We start from the raw sequence: 6,000 nt of genomic DNA on the forward strand, positions 1-6,000 counted from the left end.
CTGTTTAGGTTGGCATAGAAGCACTTGACTACTTCAGTACACTCCTGGTAATCAATTTGGTGACACTTTTGGAGGTGGGCATGGCTTTCAGAGCTGCTGTGGCCTTCTAAAGGCAAGAAATCCTATTTCTCTCTGGTGATCCACATTTAGATTTGTTCTGTTCACTCCATAAATGTTCCCACCTCCTAAAATATTTATTCAGGCATGTATTAGTTTTATTTCTGTTCCTTGAACATAAAACACCATGTCCAAGTCAGTTTGTAAAGAAAATAATTATTAGGGTTTATGGTCCATGATGTCAGGGATGCACATCAGCAAGCTGAAGGCATTGTGGTTGGAGCAAGAAGCTGAGGGCTCACCTCTTGAACTGTTAGCACAAATCAGAGAGACTAAATATTGCAGACCATGAGAGACTGGCTCCCATGATCCGTTCAGGGTAATAAAAGGAATGCCTCAGAGTAGCAAGGGATAGAAAACCTTTTATCTGAGGGTATTTAAGAATAAGTTTTAATCTGTCTATGACTGGTGTAATAAGGAAACACACATGCTTTCTGATGTTAACTTTCTCTTTTACTTCATCTTAAAAATGGTCTCTGACTCTTTGTGTCTCTACATAGCTACATGTCTCCACATTGCTGCATACAGCTACATATCTCTACATACATACATCTTTTCACATGGCTGCACATCTTTCTTTTACATACGTTTCTCTTCTACATCTCTTTTCTACAGTTTCATCCTTTCATAGCTCGCTCCCATACAGAACTTTACACAGTTCTTAGGCACAGCTCCTCTATGTAGCAGCAGCTCTTTCATACAGCTCTCTCTCACACTCACTCACACATCTTTCTTTTACAATATTCACCCACTCTTTACTCAATCACTCACTCTTTCATCATCTCACGCCCTCACACTTTTCTTCTTCTTCTTCTTCTTCTTCTTCTTCTTCTTCTTCTTCTTCTTCTTCTTCACCTCTCATTCAGCACACACACACTTCACTCACATTCTGCAGCAGTTCTCACGTAGCTCTACACAGCTGTCTCTGTCCACACCATTGCACCTGCTCTCTCACAGCCATAACTCTGGATAATTATGTTTCATTTTCAGAGCCTTACCCATTCTCACAGCACAAGGTAAGTCACGTAGTTTCTCTTAGGCTAGTAATGTCATGTTGACCCATGCACGTAGCTCTGAGTTGGTGAGCAATCCTAGACAGTAAACAATTGGCTGAACCTTGAGCAGTCAGGATACATGCAGAAAAAGAGTTTCAATGTAAACAGCCTGGCCTTGATTCAGCAATAAACAACACCTAGGAATTAGTCTGTGTGTATTTTCTGCAGGGGCAATCTAGTCTGTATTGAATTTGTTCTAAGGTCTTAGCAAAATGTGCAAGAGGCTGTCTTTGAGACTGAGAATACTGTTACTTTCCTATGTCAGTAAAGAAGAATATTCTGATATTATTTCTGTATATCAGAATTATACAACTTAAACAGAAGTCATAACCTGACCATACACAATTATAAGTATGCCCAAAGTTGTAAAACACACTATAAAAGGGCTGTGGAAAGCACTTCACAGCTGTACTTATGGGGAGGTATAACGGTGGCACATGAGAAAGTTACAGACAGAAAATCACCAGTTTTCACAGCCAGTGACCCCATGGCTTTGCCAGGTGGGTCTCCCCATCATGGAGTTATATGTCTGGTGTGTTGACTTGTCAAACTCTAGTTACCACCTGCTGTATTCTCCCATGACCCTTGGCGATTGCCCCTTTGAGGTGAGGCAGCAGCTGCTGCTCCAATTTGCTGGCTCCTTCTCATGGTGTTGGTGACTATGGTGGTGCTGCTACCTGGGACAAAGGGTTTACTACTGCTTGTTCAGGTAAGAATTGCCAGGACCATCATGTTACAAGAAAGCATTGGCAAAGGTCATTTTGGAAAAGTTTGGTAAGACAAATGGTGGGGAGAAATTGTTGTGAAGATTTTATCTTCTAGGGAAGAACATTCATGGTTCTGAGAGACAGACATTTATCAGACTGTGATTGCTCCAAACCACAGAAGAGGCACCAAAAAAAATTCTGCAGGGAATCATTATCAGGCCTAACAGCAACTTTGAAAAATACAAAAGGATGATGGGACCCCACAATACCTGACAATTCCACGTGGACTATGATAAAGCCATTAAGCTCATTAACACCATGGAAAGATCTGCTTTGGACTACAAACTACTCAGGACAATTTCATTATGGCTAGCTGAGATGATTCAGATTCACAGACAACTCGAGCAAGGACTTGAGATAAGTCCTTCATTTTCCCATTATGCAGATTCTGGACAAATGATACAACTAATTTTCTCAGGACTTGACAATTAACCCCAAAATTTTCTTTTCAGGATTCCCTAAAGATGTCCTGGGACTCAAGGCATGTGTCACCATGCCTGGCTGTTTCCAGTGTGGCTTTGAACTCACAGAGATCTGGATGGATCTCTGTGATCAAGACATCTTTAGGGAATCCTGAAAAGATTCCTGCCCCAGAAAGCAGGAAGTAATTTTAGGAAAACAATGCCCACATTCCCAAGAGGTGGGGCAGGTGTTTTTTTGGTCATTCAGTGGTTTATGGATAATTGTTATTTTTTATGATGGTTGGTTACAAGTTGTTAATTGTTAATGGTCCAAAAAAAAAGCTAAACAAAGGAGATTAGATACAGGGCTCTTGTTTAAAAAAGAAAGAAAAAGAAAAAAGAGGATATAGAAAAGGGTAGATCATTGAATCTACTCTGAAAAAAGGGAAGATATGGAAATAATAAGATAAAAAGTAGATTTTTGGATCTACTCAAACAAAAGAATATGGATATGATAAGATAAAAAGGGAGATTACTTTTGAATCTACTTTTAAAAAGGAACTACTTGTTTTGCATCAGATAAGTAATGAAAATTTTTGTCTGAATTTGCCAAATGTTAATGGACTGGATTGTTTATATAATGGAGTTTTTTGTCTGAATCTGTCAAATGATAATGGACTAGACATTGTTAATGGAATTCTTGACTGTAACCTTCTCTTATTATTTTAGACAAAAAGGGGAAATGTGGTGATACATTGTGTCCCCCAATATATTGTGCATTCTAGTAAACTTTTCTGGGGTCAGAGGACAGAACAGCCACTAGATATAGAGGCCAGAAAATGGTGGCACACACACCTTTAATCCTAGCATTCTGGAGGCAGAGATCCATCCAGATCTCTGTGAGTTCAAAGCCACACTGGAAACAGCCAGGCATGGTGACACATGCCTTGAGTCCCAGGAAGTGATGGCAGGAAGCAGAAAAGGTATATAATTTGTGAGGACCAGGAACTAGGGCCTGGTTAAGCTTTTAGATTTTTGAGCAGCAGTTCAGCTGAGATCCATTCGGATGAGGACACAGAGGCTTCCAGTTTGAGGAAACAAGATCAGCTGAGGAATTGGTGAGGCGAGGTTAGCTGTGGCTGGTTCTGTTTCTCTGATCTTTCAGCGTTCACCCCAATACCTGGTTCTGGATTTGTTTTTTAATACAGACCTTCTAACAATTCATGCTACATCCCTTTTTTGTTTTGAAAAATTTAAAAATTACTCAGGGCTTTTTAATGTCAATACTTGGCAAATGATGATCTTCCGGCTGAGGTCATGGCTCCTGAACCTCTCCAAACAGTGCCACCAACCAGGGACCAAGAGCTTATGTGCCTGAGATGATGGTGGACATCTGTTATTCAAACAACTACAAGGGACAAACATCAGCCATTTTCTGTGCAGTGTCTGTTTGATCTGCCCGAAATTTTGCCTTCCTCAATGGAGAATCTCAGCCAGAATCCCCAGAACTCTTTATCCCCAATATCACTTTGTTGCTTGGATTCTAATGGCTTCCTCGCAGCATCAATGACACACACACACCAGGAAGTCCATTGAAGGGAAAAAAAACAAACTCATTTATTCAATAACAGGAAAGGCTCCCAATGCCCAGTCTGTGTGGTCATCTTTCATTGGCTGGGCATGATCAGGAACTCTGACATCAATGAGGAACTCTGAAAGCAACTGTTGCTAGGTCCTCAGGCAGACTCCAGGTTGTCTCTTAATGAGTATGTTATATGCATGCCTTGGCAACTGGTCTGAGCCAATTTCCTTAACCCTATGTGCCTGTCCTACTACATATCCACCCTTTAATTTTATTACATGGGCACTCAGTGGGAGTTGGAGTTCTTTGCTCTGGCCTTGTTGACCCCGCCTCAGAGGAGCTCAGCCACTAGACTGTACCTGTCCTAGGTTGGCTTGCTAAACAAGCTCTTACCCATCTTTGACTAGCAGCCCTCAAAGAGCAGCCATCTCTGGGTACTCACCTCAGGTGGGGAGGATCAGGTAGAAGCCTTTTGATTTGCATGTGTAAGAGCCATTAACACCTGTAGAGTCACCTTAATGGTCATCCCCTGGGAAGAGGAAATATATTAGATCCCCATGGGTAAACTGGGGATGAGGAGGAGCAATGGAGGGTGGGTGATAGGGGATGAAAACATAAGGGAACAGGATGGTCAAGCTGAAACAGGAACAGAGTGGAAGAACAGTGAAAGAGATACCATGATAGAGAGTGACATCATGGAGATGGGAAGAAACTTGGTTCTAGGGAAGTTCCCAGGAATCTACCAGGATGACCCTAGCCTAGACTACTAGCAATAGTGGAGAGGGTGCCTGAGCTAGCCTACCCCAGTAATAAGATTGGTGAATACCCTAACTGACATCATAGAGCTTTCATCCAGTAGCTTATGGAAGCAGATGCAGAGATCCACAGTCAAACACCAGACAGAACTCTGTGAGTCCAGTCAAAGAGAGAGAAGAGGGATTCTATGAACAAGGGGCATCAAGGTCATGATGGGAAAACCTACAGAGACAACTAAACCAAACTAGTGGGAACTCATGAACTTTAGAGCAATAGCTGTGGAGCCTCCAAGGGACTGGACTAGGCCTTCTGCATAAGTGAGACAGTGGTGTAGCTTGATCTGCTTAAGAGGCCCCCTGATAGTAAGATCATGATCCATCTCCAGTACATGAGCTGGCATTTTGGAGTGTACTACTTATTGTGAGATACCTTGCACAGTCTTGATGCAGGGGGAGGGGCTCAGGCCTGCCTATACAGAATGTACCAGGAACTGCTGACTCCCCAAGGGAGGCCTTATCTTATCAAAGCAGGGAATGGAGGTGGCTTGGGGGGGGGAAGGCTGGAAGGGCAGAAGGGGGGAGGATAGGGAGATCTGATTGGTATGTAAAATGAATAAAAAATTCCTTTAAAGGTATCATTTTAATTGTCTAAATCTCCCAACACTCTTCCAGAACTAAACTGAAAAAGATGGCCACTTAGTAAACCTTCAGGAAGGCAACCATAACTCAAACATGTAGATCATGACACCACTAAGGGATTTTCAGTCTTTAGTCTATCAGGGAGAACTCCAGAATAACGTTATGTGATAAGTGTCCTTGTTAATCTGTGTTATTTCCTTTTTAAGGATGAGTAAACCATGAGCCAAGAGCAGCAAGTAGCCAAACAAAAATGCAAGCTGAAACTCGCCACTTACATTCTTTACTTAAAACCATTAGTATACTGTCTTCTAGAACTTTCACTCAGAACTCCTTGCTTTCAATGCTTCTATAATATGTAGTGATTATTTAATTACATTATAGAAGATTGGCTACCACAAAATAAAGTCTGACTTTGGTCAAATAGAGAATGCCACTTTTTCTGAAATCTTTCCTTCAAAATACTGGGTTTATGAACATGAATTCAATGGGAGTGTGATACTTAACACTGATTTCGTAACACATTTTTATTTTCTTTCAAGTTTTATCATCTCTAAAATTAAAATACACTTTAAAATTACCATTGACAACATAGCAATATATATATCTGCTTGTTTTTCTGACACAAATACATCTGTACTTGTAGAATAAATTTTAGTGATTTGGATAAAAGTTATTGAGACATTA

This window comes from Peromyscus eremicus, chromosome 1, assembly GCF_949786415.1.
Source record: "Peromyscus eremicus chromosome 1, PerEre_H2_v1, whole genome shotgun sequence".
Classification (NCBI taxonomy): domain Eukaryota; kingdom Metazoa; phylum Chordata; class Mammalia; order Rodentia; family Cricetidae; genus Peromyscus; species Peromyscus eremicus.